At 39.9% G+C, this 20,254-nt stretch overlaps 1 long non-coding RNA gene across 1 annotated transcript in view; it reads right to left on the bottom strand.

Annotated features, from left to right (window-relative positions):
* LOC103224147 (uncharacterized) overlaps positions 1-20,254 on the bottom strand; it is a 52,205-nt gene that overhangs the window by 21,859 nt on the left and 10,092 nt on the right. Inside the window, exon 2 of the long non-coding RNA XR_493994.3 lies at positions 11,995-12,075. This is a non-coding gene — a long non-coding RNA (uncharacterized lncRNA). The remainder of the gene's footprint in view (positions 1-11,994; positions 12,076-20,254) is intronic.

Raw genomic sequence — 20,254 nt, 5'->3', positions numbered from 1 at the left:
TAGTTTTTTGTATTTTTTAGTAGAGACGGGGTTTCACCGTGTTAGCCAGGATGGTCTCGATCTCCTGACCTCGTGATCCGCCCATCTCGGCCTCCCAAAGTGCTGGGATTACAGGCTTGAGCCACCGCGCCCGGCCGAGACTCTTTTAAAAAAAAAAAAAAAAAAAAAAAAAAAAAAAGGACATTTTATTCAGTGCTTAATATTTGCTGGACAATGTTTCTTTCAGTCCTGTGCAAGCGTTTACCCAAGGCTTATGCCCAGGAATGGGTTGTTTACTCACCATAGACTGGCTATCTGCTCACAAATTTACACGTGTGCTAGCAGCTCTTGTTTCCCCAAATGTTTATCAACACTCAGTGTTATCAGACTTTAAAATTTTTGCCAATCTAGGCTGGGCATGGCAGCTCATGCCTATAATCCTAGCACTTTGGGAAGCTGAGGAAGACTTGATTTTAGGCGTTTGAGACCAGCCTAGCCAACATGGAGAAACACCATCTCTACTAAAAATATAAAAATTAGCTGGGCGTGGTGGTGCACACATATAATTATGGCTACTCAGGAGGCTGAGGCACAAGAATCGCTTGAGCCTGGGAGGTGGAGATTGCAGGGAGCCGAGATTGCAGGGAGCCAAGATTGCATCACAGTACTCCAGCCTCAGTGACAGACCAAGACTCTGTCTCGAAAAAAAAAAAAAAGAAATTGGGAATCTGATTGGTGAAAAGTGGTATCTCAATTCTCAAGTCTGTTGAAAGATTGAGCATGTCTTCATATCATTAGTTATTCCAATATCCTCATCTAAGAAGTGCCAATATGTTTATTTTATTGCTTATATGTTATTTTTCTATGGAATTTCCTGACTTCTTGTTGTTTTTGATTTAAAGTTGTTTTGTATATATCTTAGATATATAGCACTTGCTAGTGTTAGATATTGGGATATTGGGAATATCTTCTCCCAATTTACCACCTTTTTACTTTAATTAATTAATTTATTTTCTGTTTGTGACTTTGGAGATGCCACAAGAGGCTTTTTGTTTTGTTTTGTTTTGCTTTTTGGTAGAGACAGAGTCTTGCCATATTGCCCAGGCTCATCTCAAACACCGGACGTCAAGCAGTCCTCCCATCTTGGCCTCCCAAAGCACTGAGATTACAGGCATGAGACACCATGTCCAGCCCACTTTATCACGTTTTATTACCAATGTTTAGATTTTTTTTACTGAACAGAAATCCTGTGATGCACTGAAGGTACCAAACTCAGTTAAACACCTGACCAGATTGATTTAACTCTCCTTATTGATAAAAAGAAGCATACCTATTTTTGGACATAAATGTTATTTATCTCAGTCTCCATTGCTCTTCTACATACAATGTCTAGCATTCTTTCAAAAATTGTAAGACAGAAAAATCAAGGGGAAGACATAAAACAATCAAAGATCTGATTCAGATATGACTCAGATGTTTAAACTATCAGGCAGGAACTTTAAATAACTATGAGTAGCATGCTAACAGTTCTGCTTGGCTAAAGAGCAAGAAGCGTTGAGAGATTTCAGCAGAGAGATGGAAACCATAATTAAGAGTCAAAAATTGGCCGGGCACAGTGACTCATGCCTGTAATCCCAGCACTTTGGGAGGCTGATGTGGGTGGATCACCTGAGGTCAGGAGTTCGAGACCAGCCTGGCCAACATGGTAAAACCCCGTCTCTACTAAAAATACAACAAATTAGCCAGGTGTGGTGGCACATGCCTGTAATCCCAGCTACTCAGGAGGCTGAGGCAGGAGAGTCGCTTGAACCTGGGAGGTAGAGGTTGTAGTGAGCTGAGATCGCGTTGTTGCGCTCCAGCCTGGGCAATAAGAGTGAGGCTCCATCTCAAATAAATAAACAAAGTTACACACTCTATTTTCATTCTTCTGGCTATTTTCTTAAATCCTTAAGACCTTTGCTTATGTTTGTTTTTTTCTGTCTTGATTTTTGTTGTTGTTGTCCGTTTGGTTTGATAGTTTTGGCAATTCGTCACTCTCTTTCCCTTTTTGGCATCTCCGGGGCTGAGACTGAGGGTAAGAAATAAAGTTTACCACCTCATCAGATATAGGAAAACTTGCCTCCCATGTCTCACCTGTAATCTTCAGGTAGGGAATGCTTCGAAGAAAGCAGTCTTCAGTGAAAATCTCAGGAAAATACCACAAAGCTTAATTAAATGGAGAATCTACATGGTTTTTTAGTAAAAGGATTATTTGGGTTTTTGTTCAAGTAGAATACTTCATTCTCTGGTAGTGCTACAAAGTGAAATATTGCCTCAATTTATAATATTATCAGGGCCGGGCGTGGTGGCTCACACCTGTAATCCCAGCACTTTGGGAGGCCGAGGCAGGTGGATCACAAGGTCAGGAGATCGAGACCATCCTGGCTAACACAGTGAGACCCCGTTTCTACTAAAAATACAAAAAATTAGCCGGGCGTGGTGGTGGGCACCTGTGGTCCCAGCTATTTGGGAGGCTGAGGCAGGAGAATGGCGTGAACCTGGGAGGCGGAGCTTGGCTTGCAGTGAGCCAAGATCGCACCACTGCACTCCAGCCTGGACAGCAGAGCAAGGCTCCATCTCAAACAAACAAACAAAATACATATATATATATATATATATATATAAAATCGAGCAGCAGATTAGGAAAAAAAAAAACAAGAAAAGTTTATCTCCTAATGATTGCTATTTGTCCAATAATTAGACGTATTTTTTCTTAGTAGTATCAAAGTCATGTATTATTTATTATGTCAAGAGTCACATACCCTAAAATATCCAGGTTCAGATCAGATATTTTTATATTTACTGAACTTTGGTTCTACTGCAATTTTTATACAACACATATATCCCTTTACTCATTCATTCATGGTTTTGATATCCTAGATTAGTTATCTTTATATTCTAGCTGTAAGACAGGAATTAAAGAAGAGTTGCAAAAAGTAGCTGGGAACAGTGGCTCATACTTGTAATCCCAGCACTTTGGGAGGCTGAGGCAGGAGGATTGCTTAAGCCAGGAGTTGGAGACCAGTCTGGGCAACATAGGGATACCTAGTCTCTATAAAAAATTTAAAAATTAGCTGGGGATGGTGGCAAGTGCCAGTATTTCCAGCTTCTAGGGAGGCTGAAGCAGGAGGATTGCTTGAGCCCAGGAGTTGAGGCTGCAATGAACCATGATGGAGCCACTGTACTGTATTCTGGGTGACAGAGTGAGACCTTGTCTCAAAAAAAAAAAAAAGTGGCAAAAAGGAAAGTGAGGATTTTGTACATTAGCCCATGGGTTTTTTAAGGACTTTTACAAATACCTGAGACCTGAAAAAAAAAAAAAAAAAAAAAAAGTCTCTAAACAACAAAAGCAAATTAGGTATTTGATATGCTGTAGGGTAGGGTAGTGGGGCTCCAAAGAAAATGTGCTTAGAACCTGTGCAAGTCTCCTGGGGAAATGATCTCCTACGTACTTTGTTCTTAGTCTACAGCTTGAGCTAATTGGGAGTATTGGCTGATACAGCACAATGCAGAATGGTAGAGAATTAGAATGCTTAATGCTGAAAGCTATAGTGGAGACTCTCTATCCACGTTTTCAAACTGTGCCTCAGATGCAAAAGGAAGACAGAGGCAGTAGATTGCTGGTCCAATCCTTATAACTTCCTGTCATTACTGGTATCAGAGAAGCTCTACTTGGATCTATCTGAAGCACTGGGATTCTCTGTAGTTTTGTTTGAAAAATGAGTTCACAGCTTAATGTTAGAAAACCACTGATCTATTCTAACTTCATCATTTTAGTAAAGAGTGCTCTGAGGTTCAAATAATTTAAATAAATAAATTACCCAAGGTCTCCCAACTAGCTAGTAAAGCCAGATTTCCAGAATCCCATCCCAGTTCAAGACTATTTCTTCATGCAGAGACTGAGCTGTCCCAATCTCATGTTGACAGGTGTTGCTGCTATCTTGGGAGGCATTTGGGTTTTGCTAGAGCAGTTGAAGTATAGTTTCATCACCTGTTCCCATGTGCTGTTTTTCAGGCCAAGGCCACATTCTGGAACTTGGAGGATATCTTTTTGAAGGGCTCAGAGGGCATCTCTGACGCTAACTAGGGGAATAAAAATCATTTAATCTCATTTTTAGTACATGGGTTACCCTCCAACTTCCACCCCTTAACAGAAAGGAGTGTTCTCTTCTCTTAAGGGGTGGAACTTCCTGTTTCAACTTCCTGTTTCCCAATGAGGAAAATAAAAACAGCTAAAAAGAAACCTAATAAGGAAAAAATACAGCAAAACCAGAAAGTATATACAGGAGTAAAAGAGTTTATTTATGATGGCAGAAGAATAACTAATGACCAAATATAATTTTATTAATCAACCATAAAGGCTGTAACTGTACTGTCTGATATGGTAGCCACTACCCACTTGGGGCTACTGCACACATGAAAGATGGCTGGTCCAAATTGATATGTCATAGAAGCATACAATACACACCAGAACTACGACTTAATATGAAAAAATAAAATAATATAAACTCTCTCAATAATTATTCTTTTTGTTTGTTTGAGATGGAATCTTGCTCCTGTTGCCCAGGCTTGAGTACAATGGCACCATCTCAGCTCTCTGCAACCTCTGCCTCTTGGGTTCAAGCGATTCTTCTGCCTCAGTCTCCTGAGTAGCTGGGGTTACAGGAACCTGCCACCACGCCTGGCTAATTTTTTGTATTTTTAGTAGAGATGGAGTTTCACCATGTTGGCTAGGCTGGTTTTGAACTCCTGACCTCAGGTGATCCACCCACATCAGCCTCCCAAATTGCTGGGATTATAGGTGTGAGCCACTGCGCCCACCCTCAGTAATTATCCATTTTATTGATTCATGTTGAAATGACAGTATTTTGAACATACAGAATTAAACAAGCCATATTACTAAAATTAATTTCACTTGCTTTATTGCTTTTACTAGAAAAATTTCAATGACATGCTTAAATATAATGCTCACATTATATTTCTATTGGACAGCACTGGTCTGAGAGTAACTAACATATGTCCATAACAACTGAGCTGAGAAGGCCGGGGCTCATTACAGAAATAGCTTCCTACCTGCCTGGCCACAGACTAAGGTCTCCTTCAAAGAGCAGCTCCAGGCTCTGCACTCAGGCTTTCAATGAAGGCCAGACACTTATGTACCTTCAGGGAGTGGTCATTACAGTTATTTCCTTAAGCGTAACTTGACTTTTACCTGGGGTTATGCAGTTTGGCTGGTTTTCAGGGTTATTAAATAACAGCTTAATGAGCAAACACCATTCAAATTGATTTTCAAGTTCCAGTTCTGTGGAGTGGAAGTAGAAAAACACAACACTCCCTGCAGTGAATTTCTACTGCCTCTAGACAAACAGAACTAGATCTTATAAGACCCAAAACAAATTAAAGGGTGTTGCTCAGAACTTTGCCAAATAGAAATCTCTGGAAGTTTTATTTTCTGACATCTCTAAAACAGATTTTTAATCAGGTAAAGACTTAATTTATGTTTAGTTTCACTGGAGACCCCTTTCGAAAGAGATGCTGCTATGGTTTGTTCTGTGTCTCCACCCAAGTCTCATGTCGAACTGTGATCTCTACACGTTGAAGGTGGGCCGTGGGAGGTGACTGGATCATGGGGGTGGTTTTTAACAGTTCAGTACCATCCCCCTAGTGCTGTCTCATGACAGAATTCTCATAAGATCTGGTGGCATTTAACAGTGTGTGGCCCCTCCCCATTTGCTCCTTCTCTCTCTCCTGCTCCACCATGGGAAAATGTGCCTCATTCCCCTCTGCCTTCCTGATTGTTTGTTTCCTGAGGCCTCCCAGTTATATTTTCTGTTAAGCCTGCAGAACTGTGAGTCAATTAAACCTGTTTTCTTTATAAATTACCCAGTCTCAGGTAGTTCTTTACAGGTGCCTGAGAGGAAACAAAGTTGAAGTTGGCTTACAATATACTTTCTCTCCCTTCTAAAAACCAAGTTTTGGATCTAGGAGAAATATGAGGCATTATACCGACAGTTGAAGTTTGATTAGCATTGAAAATTGCTAGAGCTCTGAAGGCAAAAAAAAAAAAAAAAAAAGTAGTTATTAGAATTCTAAAAAACAAACAAAGCCAATACCCCAAACAAACAAACACCTGTTGGTTTGAGGAGGCAGTGAGATAGAAATTCACATTTGAAATAGACCTGCAGTAGGCTCAGTAATGGGCCTCGAAGCTATACATAACTTAATCCCTGGAACCTATGAGTACACAGCCACACAAGGGGCCTTGCGGATGTGTTAAATTAAGGATCCTGATAGCAGGAGATGAGCATGGCTTATTCAGGTGGGCCCTAAATGTAATTGTGTAATCAAAAGGAAGCAGAAAAAGATTTGACCACACAAGTGGAGAAAGCACACACAGAGAAGGTAATGGGATCGCAGAAGCAGAGAGTGGAGTGAAGTAACATAAGCCAAGAAATGCTGGCAGCCCCAGAAACTGGAAGAGGCAGGGAAGAATTCTCCCCTGGAGCTTCCAGGAGGAACCATTCCTGCAGACCCCTTGATTTTTGCCCTGTAAGACTCATTTCGAACTTCTGACTTCTAGAACTGTAAGAGGAGTAAACTTCTGTTGTTTTTAGCCACAACATTTGTGGCGACTTGTTACATATAGCAGCAATAGGAAATGAATACAGGAGCCCAATGACTTACTTGGCAAAATTAATCTACAGGCTGAATATTTTTTTCCTTCACGTTAATTTGTATAGGCTTAAAGCACAGAAAAAAGAAATCTCTAAGACAAAGTTCTTGGGAGAACACATCAGAGAAAATGTTCCAATCTGCATTTGCTCCTTTACTTTTGCTTATTTTTTATCTCATTCTCTAGACTTCCCATTCTTTTCTTTCGTCTTTCCTTCCCTTTCCCTCCACCTTCAGCTAAGTAATCTTTCAGATGCAACTTTAGATTTACTTTTATGTCTGGCTTGCCAAACCTCCATAATGTTAACAGAAACATTCCAGTTTCCCTATAAGATACATATGGCATGAGAGTCAATAAATTTATCAGCTCTGCTTTATTGTAAATATTAATTTATTCAATAAATAGGATTTACCAACTATGTCCTAGGCCCTGTGCTAGATTCTGGGCAAACAACAGTGAACAAAGTAGATGTTGTCCCTGCCTTTATTTACAGATTAGTAAAGGAGATAGACTAAAGTAAGTAAATAAATAAATGCATGAAATTACCAGCTGTGGTTAAATGCTGTGACAGGCACAAAGAGAGTGCAACAACAGGGAATAACAGAGCTGGCCTCTCTTGGGCAGTGGCATTTGTGTTGTAAAGGTGCTCTCCTTGTAAAGAGCAAGATTGGGGTGGAGAGAGCATCCCACATGGAGGGACCAGAGACCGGCAGGGAAAGAACTTACCAGTCAAGGAACTGAAACAAATCCCATCTGGGCAGAGCACAGGAGAGGGGAGGAGCTGTGGGACAAGATGAAGTGAGAGAGGCAGGCAGGGGACAGATGACACAGGGATTTAAAGGACATCTCTGTTCCCTTCTCTCTTAGTGAACAGACTGAAATGTCAGGAACTAGGAAGCCTCTAGCAAGAAATATGCTAATAATTGAATCTTTGCCGGTAGAGATGCACTCCTTAAAGTTTGCAAAGTTTACCTGGATATCCGCTACCCTTTAAGAAGTCCTTTAAACCACTATCAATTAACACTTTGGTGAGAATTAGTTTTCTGGACTCTTTTTATTTATTCAACATTTATTGCATGCCGTCTTTGTGCCAGACAACTGTTTGGGGTGCTGTATGTGTTCTGGGTGTTGAGGATTGGCACGCCCCATCTCTCCTCTCATGGAGCCCAGGTATGGTAAAGTGCTATGAGGTAAAATGACAGGGAGCCAATAAAAGTGTGTCACAGGTTCTGGCCTGACCTGAGCAAAGGAAGAAAGCTTCAAGGTAGAAGTAGCACTTAAGCAGGGAAGTGAATGATGCCAGGCTGGTTAACAGGTTGGTGTGGGTATAGAGGGAGAAGGAAGAGGGGTATTCCAGGAAGAAAGGGTCCTATAGGTTCGGCATACTAGAGAAGCTTCAAGAAGTCCAATGCACTACCTCTGGAGTGGGGAGAGTGAAGCAGAGAATGGAGGAAAGGGAACCTGAGGGGTAACTGCAGTGGAGTGCAGGGTTTTGGAGGTGCTGGTAAATGCATTTGGACTCTAGGAACAGAGAAAGTGTTAACAGGTTATAAGCAGATGAGTGATAGGATCAAGTCTGCATTTAAAAAAAACAACAACAAACAATCACAGGCCGGGCGCGGTGACTCACAACTGTAATCTCAGCACTTTGGGAGGCCGAGGTGGGCGGATCCTGTGGTCAGGTGATCGAGACCATCCTGGCTAACACGTGAAACGCAATCTCTACTAAAAATACAAAAAATTAGCCAGACGTGGTGGCACGTGCCTGTAGTCCCAGCAACTTGGGAGGCTGAAACAGAAGAATTGCTTGAACCCGGGAGGTGGAGGTTGCAGTGAGCTGAGACCATGCCACTGCACTCCAGACTGGGCAACAGAGTGAGTCTCCGTCTCAAAAAAAAATCATTACATATTGATGTGGAGAAGGGGACTGGAGGTAAAGAAGAATGAACTCGAGAGAACATTCAGGAGATGATTACTGACATCTAGGCAAGAGACGATGGTGGCTTAGAAGAGAATGATGGCAGTGGAGATTCCTAATTGCAGAACCTACTTGATTTTTGCATCTATGCTTATTCACAATTCAGGTTAAATATAAAGTATTTAGCAATGGTATTTGGTATTATTCACATATTGGGTATGATTTTTATTCCTTTTCAAGAAGCAGAATTTAATTTTTTATATAAGTGAAGCTAATTCAACTTCAAGCCCCCCGTTCTTCTGGAAGCTGAACATTTGCTTTTAGTCAATTTGAGGTCTCTCCATTCCTTCCTCAGTATTACAGCTAAATTAGAAGAGGGAGGTCTGTCTGGATCTTGTACAAGGTGGGTGTGGGTGGATACTCTGGTCTCCTTGCTCGTGCATCTACTCTGGAATCCACTGACACACCCTTGGTCCCATGGAGCCTATGATTTACTCAGACGTCTGCTGTACCCTTTTTGTCCCATCTTGATACTTTCTCAGGTCCACTGATCCCTACACCATGCCTCAACTATTCTCTAAATGCTTAGAAAATGTCCTACTTCTTCTAAAACAATCTGGCTGTGGGTAACATCTGAGGCTGTCTCAGCCCTGCTACATCAACATGCCAAGTATACCTCTTCTTTCTTCTCTAGAACCCGGCTGGTGTGCAGGACCAATAGTTTCTTACTGGATCTTGGGAATAGATTCAAGAGATATTTAGAAGGAAAAAAAGGATTATCTTTGATGATTCATATATATCAGAGGTGAAGTTTCAGGAATGAGTCCCCCCCGCCTTTTTTTTGTATGGAGAACAGGATGCTATCTTTTAATGAGACAGGAACCTTGGAAGAGGAGCAGATGTAGTGCATGGGCTGGAGTCATGAGGTCACTTTTGAACACAATATGTGTGAGATATCCAAAAAGAGAGACTGAAGAAGTAGTTGGCATTGAGGGCAGGGATCTGAAGCTTGGACGAGAGGTCTGGGGTTGAGAATACACAGGGTTTTTTTTGTTTTGTTTTGTTTTCAGTGTAAAATCGGGGGTAATGGAAGCCATGGGACAGACATCATGGGATTCCCTGGAGAAAGAGAATATAGAACAAAATGAGAAAAGGGATTGAAGAAATATCTCTGAGTAATATTTAAGGATTGCCTAGGAGATGGAAAACCTGCAAAATAATCATGGAGGTAAGAGGAAAACAAGGAGAATGTCATGAAACAAAAGTTACAGAAGTGAGTGCTTCCAGAGCGTAGGAGTGGTTAACAGCGTTAAATACCACCGCCAAGAAGGCAAGTAAGATGAAAACTGAAAAGTATCCTTTGGATTTAGAAGTTACTGGTTATCTCAAAAAAGCAGTTTCAAGGTATGAAAGAGGCAAAAAGCCAAGTTGAAGAGTCTACTTTGAACATGTGGGGCATTCACAGAAACTTCAGAAATCATGCCTTTCTAGGAGAAGTAAACTGGCCCTGTAGTAAAGGTTACTCTAAATTCACTCCAACAAAGCTTAAGAACAAGTTTCCAAAGACTCAAGCTAATGCACAAGTAAATTAGTTGGCTGCTAGAAAAAAGTCTACCACCCCTTAAGACAACAAATTCCAATGCTCAATAAAAAAATTTCAGTATCCAGTAAGAAACTTACAGTATCCAATAAGATATTACTATATATGAGAAGAAGTAGAAAATTAAGACCTATAACCAGGAGAAAAATTAGTCAATAGAAACAAACCCAGAAATGAAGAGATGATAGAACAGCAGATGAGAGGACAAGGACTTAAAGTTAGTTATTGTAAATATCTTCATGTATTTAAAGGAAAATGAATATAATGAGCAGTGGAAGCTATTAAAAAAATACTACAAGTAATCATATCAAAGTTCTTTTTTCATAAGACTCCCCCTCCAACCAATGCTATAACCAGCCCTCTAGCCTCTTTTCTGTAAAGTATTTTGCTTCATGTAACTTTGTACTTTTGGTTCTCTGTATGCAAGTATTTTAAAATTTTCTTGGGGAACATATCACATATATTCCTAAAGAAAGAATATATATTCTCTTGAAAGGTGCCAGAGAAGTAGGGAGGTGGGTATGATTGTGATTGAACTCCAGATGCCCCTCTGTCCTAAACAGCCACTGTTTGTAGGAAGTTTGAGACTTCCTGGTCTCCTACAGAGCAGCTGGCTGGGGCTCAAGGGACACACCTTGGTGTTTCAGGTCCATCTGTCTGATTGGCCCATCTGACCCTGAGGTGTAATAATCCTGAGCCTCACTGAAGCAGGTTGTCATAACTCCATTTTTCCTCTTTTAAACCCTTCCTTGGGAGCTTTAAGGGCACCTTTTAAGGTACCCTTAAAATTAAAAGAGAAATATATATATATTTTTAAAAGAGAAATATTAATGAAAAGGAAAATATTAAACTTCAAGAACTCATATGAAATATTTGTGAAAATCTTTATCACAGCTAAGTTGGGCTTAAGTCAAATCAAACAATTTAGGATTAAAGGAGAAGGGCTGAGTCTTCTCTCCTTGCTGTGTATCCGCATCAAGGAGGTATAAGTTTTTCCTAAAGATATTCATCCCATTAACATTGACCTCAAAGATGAATTTGCAAATTTGAAATCTCTCATATTGTCAGCTTTTCTAAATATGTTCATATGGTGGAGAACTCATGAGGCTTACATTACTTTAGTCCATGGATCACTTTATAAACACTACTAAGCTTAAATTTTAAAATTATAAATTATTGGACACATTTTTACTTAGAATTGTTAACTGGAAATTCATTTATTTCTGCCCTGTTCCATGCCAGTAAGGGAATTAGAGATCATGTTTTTAGCTACTCCCTGGATGAAGGAAAATAGAAACGTGGGTCTCAGTTGAGTGCACCAAGCTGTCATGCTCATATTTGGTGCCAGCTGGTCACCTGTTGGCAGTGCCAGTACAGAGCCCTGGGACTAAATTCATCCTGCCTTCTACATCCAACATCAATAGACCATCTCTGTCAGAATGTCTATTCCCCGTGCAAACCACTTCATTAAATAGAAAACCTCTCTTTTTAAGTGATGTCTAGTTATCAGCTTGCATTTTAATATCTAACAAATTAAAAACTACGTTAACTTTGAGGCAATATTTTTCCATTCTATGCTGTTTTAAGAGACACCCATCTTCTTGCAACAGAGCACAATTTTGTCTCACAAACACACAGCTGAAAAGGGCAGTGACAAAAATAAGAATACAAAAATGAAACAAGTCACTTCACATATCTTTATTAGTTATCACTTCTATTAGTGCATTTTATGTCACAGATATTTTGTTCCTAAAATCTCATCTTCTTTATTTTTCCTTCACCTACCTTAGTTCTTATTTTATCCTCAGTGGGCATGTCTCCACCATGGAAGGAAGATGAAGAAATAGAAAACTGGTCACCAGGACACTGTAAAAAGCAAATGACACATCATTAGAAACACAGTCATTTAACAGATCAGGCTGAGAATATATCATTAACAACCCAGACAGAAGATCATCATCTTCCATCATCATTTGAAATTAAAAAGTACCTCCAAAGGAATTGTTTACTGCTTCGCCTGCAAAAAGTGCTACAAACAGTAAACCAAAGAGACAAAACAGCCTTTAGTGGATTGTTAGAGCACTTAAGGAGGTGTAAATTGTAATTAGCCATATGCTAGACTTTCACAGTCCAATAAGAAATATGCCTGATGGTACAGCATCTCCCTGGCCCAGTTTTTCAGGTCAAAAGCAGAATGGCTGTTCATTAAGGAATAAGCCACAAAGGAGAGCTACAGAACTATTCCATTCTCTGGCATCCAACACAACAGGTCAGAACTCTTTCTGCACATGTTTGTGATGGCAGTCATGTTGCTGAGTTGCTCTGGATGCCCACCCAGAGTTTCTGCATTCGAAGGTGGGAGGGAAGGCCCTGTTCAGCTCAAGTGGCAACCCTAAAATCATTGTGGGTCACAGGACACATTAATCCTGTTCACAAAGGAATCAGAGTGCAAATGTGTTACAGAGATAATGCTGTTCTATGTTAATATTGACAAAGTGGTTCAGAGCTGGGGACTTATATATCTGAGAGTGGTCTCAGGTACTGGCAGAACAAAACACAAACTTTTGAGAACTTGGTTTCATGTACTTCTCTGTTGACTGTGTGACTTTCGGTATGTCTCTTAACCATCTTTAGCATATTTTTTAACTTCCCATAGCCTTAATTTATCATTTTTATCATATGGGGGTTGGACTTGGTGATTTTTTTAAAAAGCGGCATTCAAAATATATTTGTGTATGAGTGCACATTTTCCTGTACCCTCATATTTCTGAGAAATCCCATCACTTTCATTGGCTTTGCAAAAGGTTCAGGGACTAAGAAAAGATGAAGGAATAATCTTGGCTCTGGCAGATTAACTGTAGGAGTAGAAAATGAAACAGAATATTCAAAGTCTTGTGCTGGAACAAATAACTTTCAGGATTTGATTTGCATTGTTTGGCTGAGAATAAGATGCTTCTTATGCAAATGAAGACTGATAAAGGATGAGTTTATATTGTTTAAAATGCAATATGATCTTTTGGCTCAAAGAGCTGTATGCCAGTAAATTAGGGATTAATTTGGTTCTGAAAATCATGCAAATTCTCTTTGTGAATTTGTGCATTAATGTAACTTTCTACTAAGTGATTTTCACTAGAGGGAGATAAGATTTGGCTACATTCTTAAGGCAGCTAAACACAGGGACAAGAGCCATGAGAATGAAGAAGACTTAATGGATATCATCCTTATAAAAATCTATTTGGTTCACATTGCTATCGGGTTTTTTGGTTTATTATTTTATTATTAATTATGAGACAGAGTCTTGCTTTGTGACTCAGGCTGGAGTGCAGTGGTACGGTCAGGGCTCACTGCAATGTTGACCTCCCTGGCTCAAGAGATCCTCCCACCTCAGCTTTCCAAGTAGCTGGGATTACAGGTGCATGCCACCATGCCCGGCTAATTTTTTAAAATATTTTGTACAGATGAGGTCTCATTATGTTGCCCAGGCTAGTCTTGAATGCCTGGACTCAAATGATCCTTCCACCTTGGCCTCCCAAAGTGTTGAGATTACAGGCGTGAGTCATAAGGCCTGGATATCACATTGCTTATGTTTTTATTTCATGATCAGATAATAGAGCAAGTGTGCAATTTCCACAATCTACAACTTCATTCTCTTTCTCCTTGCCATCACCCCACCCATCCCACCTAGAACTGCTGCCAAGAAGGAAAAGTCTTCACTGGAATGCAAGCTCCACAAGCAAGAATTTTTGTCAGGTTTAACACTGTATATCTCTAGAACAGTGCTCAGTACAGAGTAGGTCCTCAGCAACCATGTGTTGAATGCATTCCAATACTGATGATTTTCAGAATGGTTTAGGATTTGTGACCTCTCCTTTCTGAGCCTGAGTAGATTAAGTGTATCAAACTTGATTCTCTGTAATCTACTTAGGTTTCCTATTTTCTAAAAGCAATGGAGAGGGAGAGAGATCATTATGGCAGACGGGAGGCAGAACTAGATGATTCAGATGGACAGAGCAGCGTGCAGAGGCTTGCATTGTGAATTTCAGCTCCAGATCGACTGCAAGAACAAGCCAGCAATCCCGAGAGGACCCACAGACCCTCTGAAGGAAGCTGACTGCTCCTGCAGGACCCAGGAGATACCCCAAATACTCAGCCACAGCAAGACCCCCACAAGGAGAGTCTGAACTCAGACAGGCCTAGCCCTGACCCCACCTGATGGTCCTTCCCTACCCACCCTGGTAGCTGAAGACGAAGGTCATATAATCTTGGGAGTTCTAGGGCCCCACCCACCATCCATTCCTCTCCATACTACCATAGCTGATGCTCTCTGGAGGAGGCCAACCAGCACAAAAATAGAGCATTAAACCACCAAAGCTAAGAACCTTCACGGAGTTCATTGCACCCTCACTGGAACAGGCTCTGGTATCCACGGCTAAGAGACCTAGAGACAGTTTACATCACAGGACTCTGTTCAGAAAACCCCCAGTACCAGCCCAGAGCCAGGTCTCCCTGGGTGGCTAGACACAGAAGAGAGACAACTATCACTGCAGTTTGGCTCACAGGAAGCTACATCCATAGGAAAAGGGGGAGAGTACTACATCAAAGGAACACATCGTGGGACAAAAGAATCTGAACAACAGCCTTCAGCCCTAGACATTCCCTCTGACAGAGCCTACCCAAATGAGAAGGAACCAGAAAACCAACTCTGGTTACAAGGCTCTTTAACACCCCCCAGGAATCATACCAGTTCACCAGCAATGAATCCAAACCAAGAAGAAATCCTTGATTTACCTGAAAAAGAATTCAGGAGGTTAGTTATTAACCTAATTAGGGAGGCAACAGGCAAAGACAAAGCCCAATGCAAGGAAATCCAAAAAATGATACAAGAATTGAAGGGAAAAATATTCAAGGAAAATAGCTTAAAGAAAAAAACAATACAAAATTCAGGGAACATTGGAGACACTTATAGAAATGCAAAATGCTCTGGAAAGTCTCAGCAACAGAATTGAACAAGTAGAAGAAGGAAATTCAGAGTTCGAAGACAAGGTCTTTGAATTAACCCAATCCAACAAAGGCAAATAAAAAAGAATAAGAAAATATGAACAAAGCCTCCAAAAAAAAGTCTGGGATTATGTTAAGTAACCAAACCTAAGCATAATTGGTGTTCCTGAGGAAGAAGAGAATTCTAGAAGCTTGGAAAACATTTTGGGGGAATAATCGAGGAAAACTTCCCCCACCTTGCTAGAGACCTAGACAACTAAATACAAGAAGCATAAAGAACACCAGGGAAATTCGTCACAAAAAGCTCATTGCCTAGGCACATTGTCATCAGGTTATCTAAAATTAAGACGAAGAAAAGAATCGTAAGAGCGGTGAGAGAAGCACCAGGTAACTTATAAAGGAAAATCTATCAGATTAACAGCAGATTTCTCAGCAGAAACCCTATAAGCTAGAAGGGATTGGGGCCCTATCTTCAGCCTCCTCAAACAAAACAATTATCAGCCAAGAATTTTGTATCCAGTGAAACTAAGCATCATATATGAAGGAAAGATATGGTCTTTTTCAGACAAACAATCGGTGAGAGAATTTGACACTACCAAGCCACCACTACAAGAACTGCTAAAGGAAGCTCAAAATCTTTAAACAAATCCTGGAAACACATCAAAACAGAAACTCTTTAAAGCATAAATCACACAGGACCTATAAAACAAAAAAACAAGTTAAAAGGCAAAAACATAAAACAAAAAATCCAAGGTACACAGGCAAAAAATAGTACAATGAATGCAATAGTAAGTCACATCTCAATACTAACATTGAATGTAAATGGCCTAAATGCTCCACATAAAAGATACAGAACCTCAGAATGGATAAGAACTCATCAGTCAACTACCTGCTGCCTTCAGGAGACTAAACTAACATATAAGGACTCATATTAACTTAAAGTAAAGAGCAGGGGGAAAGGCATTTCATGCAAATAGACACCAAATGTAAGTGGGGTAGCTATTATTATATCTAACAAAACAAACTTTAAAGCAACAGCAGTTAAAAGAGACAAAGAGAGACATTATATAACAGTAAAAGGCCTTGTCCAAGAGGAAAATACCACAATCCTAAACATACATGTGCCTAACACTGGAGCTACCAAATTTATAAAACAATTACTAATAGACTTAAGAAATGAGATAGACAGCAACATAATAATAGTGTGGGACTTCAGTACTCCACTGACAGCACTTGACAGGTCATCAAGAAAGAAAATCAACAAAGAAACAATGGATTTAAATGATACCTTGGAACAAATGGACTTAATAGATATATACAGAACATCTCATCCAACAACCACAGAATACACATTCTATTCAACAACTCATGGAACTTTCTCCAGGATAGACCATACGATAGGCCATAAGAGTCTCAAAACATTTAAGAAAATTGAAATTATATCAAGCACTCTCTCAGACTACAGTGGAATAAAAAGGGAAATCAACTCCAAAAGGAACCTTCCAAACCATGCAAATACATAGAAATTAAATAACCTGCTTCTGAATGAGCATTGGGTCAAAAACAAAATCAACATGGAAATTAAAAAATTCTTCAAAATGAATGACAGCAGTGACACAACCTATCAAAACCTCTGGGATACAGCAAAGGCGGTGCTAAGAGGAAAGTTTGCAACACCAAATGCCTATATCAAAAAGACTGAAAGAGCACTAACTGACATTCTAAGCTCACACCTCAAGGAACTAAAGAAACAAGAACAAACCAAACCCAAACCCAACAGCAGAAAAAAAAAAAAAAACAAAAATAACGTGATCAGACCAGAACTAAATGAAACTGAAACACACAAAAAAATACAAAAGGTAAATGAAACAAAAAGCTGGTTCTGTGAAAAGATAAATAAAATTGATAGACCGTTAGCAAGATTAACCAAGAAAAGAAGAAAATCCAAATAACCTCATTAAGAAATGATACAGGAGATATTATAACGGACACCACTGAAATACAAAAGATCATTCAAGGATACTATGAACACCTTCACACACATAAACTAGAAAACCTAGAAAAGATGGATAAATTCCTGGAAAAATATAACCCTCCTAGCTTAATCAGGAAAAATTAGATACTCTGAACAGACCAATAACAAGTAGTGAGACTGATATGGTAATTAAAAAATTACTGTTTGTGACCAGCCTGACCAACATGGTGAAACCCCATCTCTACTAAAAATGCAAATTCAGCTGGGTGTGGTGGTACATGCCTGTAATCACAGCTACTTGGGAGGCTGAGGCAGGAGAATCGCTTGAACCCGGGAGATGGAGGTTGCAGTGAGCTGAGTTCGCACCATTGCACTCCAGCCTGGGCAACAAGAGCGAAACTGTCTCAAAAAAAAAGTTACCAACAAAAAGTGTCTGGTACCAGACAGATTCACAGCAGAATTCTAGCAGATATTCAAGGAAGAATCGGTACTAATCCTTTTGACACTATTCCACAAGACAGAGAAAGAACTAACCCTTCCTAATTAATTCTATGAAGCTTGCGTTACCCTAATACCAAAACCAGAAAGGACAAAACCAAAAAAGAAAACTACAGACCAATATCCTCGATGAACATAGATGCTAAAATCCTTAACAAAATATCCATCCTGGCTAACACGGTGAAACCCCGTCTCTACTAAAAATACACAAAATTAGCTGGGCATGGTGGCGGGAGCCTGTAGTCCCAGCTACTTTGGAGCCTGAGGCTGGGGAATGGCATGAACCCAGGAGGCGGAGCTTGCAATGAGCTGAGAGGGTGCCACTGCATTCCTGGCCTGGGTGATAGAGCGAGACTCCAAAAAAAAAAAAAAAAAAAAAAATACTAGCTAACCAAACCCAACAACATATCAAAAAGATAATCCACCACAATCAAGTGGGTCTCATACCAGGGATGCGGCGATAGTTTAACATATGCAAGCCAATAAATGTGATACACAACATAAACAGAATTAAAAACAAAGATCACACGATCATCTCAATAGATGCAGAAAAAGCATTTAACAAAATCCAGCATCCCTTTATGATTAAAGCTCTTGGCAAAATTGGCATATGAGGGACATAATCTCAATGTAATAAAAGCCATCTATAACAAACCCACAGCCAACATAATACCGAATGGGGAAAAGTTGAAAGCATTCCCTCTGAGAACCGGAGCAAGGTAAGAATGCCCACTTTCACCACTCCTCTTCAACATAGTACTGGAAGTCCTAGCCAGAGCAGTCAGACAAGAGAAGGAAATAAAGGACATCCAAATCAGTAAAGAGGAAGTCAAACTGTCAGTGTTTGCTGACCATGTGATTATTTACCTCGAAAACCCTAAAGACTCTTCCAGAAAGCTCCTAGAAATGATAAAAGAATTCAGCAAAGTTTCTGGATACAAGATTAATGTACACAAATCAGTAGCTTTTCTATACAACAACAGCAACCAAGCAGAGAATAAAATCAAGAACTCAGCCCCTTTTCCAATAGCTGCCAAAAAAAAAAATAAAATATTTAGGAATATACCTAATGAAGGAGTCAAAAAATCTCTACAAGGAAAACTACAAAACACTGCTGAAAGAGATCTTAGATGATACAACAAATGGAAACACATCCTATGCTCATGGATAAGTAGAATCAATATTGTGAAAATGACCATACTGCCAAAAGCAATCTACAAATTCAGTGCAATCCCCATCAAAATACCAACATCATTCTTCGCAAAATTAGAAAAAACAATTCTAAAATTCATATGGAACCAAAAAAGAGCCCGCATACCCAAAGCAAGTCTAAGCAAAAAGAATAAATCTGGAGGCATCACACCACCTGATTACAAACTATACTATAGGGCCATAGTCAACAAGACAGCATGGTACTGGTATAAAAATAGGTACATAGACCAATGGAACAGAATAGAGAACCCAGAAATAAACCCAAATACTTACAGCAAACTGATCTCCAATAAAGCAAACAAAAACATAAAGTGGGGAAAGGACACCCTTTTCAACAAATGGGGCTGGGATAATTGGCTAGCCACATGTAGGGGAATGAAACTGGATCCTCATCTCTCACCTTATACAAAAATCAACTCAAGATGGATTAAGGACTTAAATCTAATACCTGAAAGTATAAAAATTCTAGAAGAGAATACTGGAAAAACCCTTCTAGACAGTAGCTTAGGCAAGGATTTCATGACCAAGAATCCAAAAGCAAATGCAATAAAAACAAAGATAAATAGTTGAGACTTAATTAAACTAAGGATCTTTTACAAAGCAAAAGGAACAATCAGCAGAGTAAACAGACAATCCAGAGTGGGAGAAAATCTTCACAATCTGTACATCTGACAAAGGACTAATATCCAGAATCTACAATGAACTCAAACAAATCAGTAGGAAAAAGCAAACAATCCCATCAAAAAGTGGGCTAAGGACATGAATAGACAATTCTCAAAAGAAGATATACAAATGGCCAACAAACATGAAAAAATGCTCCCCAGCACTTTGGGAAGCTGAGGCGGGTGGATCATGAGGTCAAGAGATCGAGACCATCCTGGCTAACATGGTGAAACCCCGTCTCTACTAAAAACACAAAAAAATTAGCTGGGTGTGTTGGTGGGCACCTGTAGTCCCAGCTACTAGGGAGGCTGAGGCAGGAGAATAGGGTGAACCTGGGAGGCAGAGCTTGCAGTGAGCTGAGATTACACCACTGCACTCCAGTCTGGGCAACAGGGCAACAGAGCAAGACTCCGTCTCAAAAAGAAAAAAAGAAAAAAAAAATGCTCAACATCACTAATGATCAGGGAAATGCAAATCAAGACCGCAATGTGATACCACCTTACTCCTGCAAGAATGGCCATAATCAAAAAATCAAAAAACAGTAGATGTTGGCGTGGGTGCAGCGATCAGGGAACACTTCTACATTGCTGGTGGGGATGTAAACTAGTACATCCTCACCTACATATGGAAAACAGTGTGGAGACTCCTCAAAGAACTAAAAGTAGAACTACCATTTGATCCAGCAATACCACTACTGGG

This window comes from Chlorocebus sabaeus, chromosome 20 (assembly GCF_047675955.1).
Source record: "Chlorocebus sabaeus isolate Y175 chromosome 20, mChlSab1.0.hap1, whole genome shotgun sequence".
Classification (NCBI taxonomy): domain Eukaryota; kingdom Metazoa; phylum Chordata; class Mammalia; order Primates; family Cercopithecidae; genus Chlorocebus; species Chlorocebus sabaeus.
Note: the sequence above shows the minus strand (reverse complement) of the source record. Positions and strands in the feature narration are given on the sequence as shown.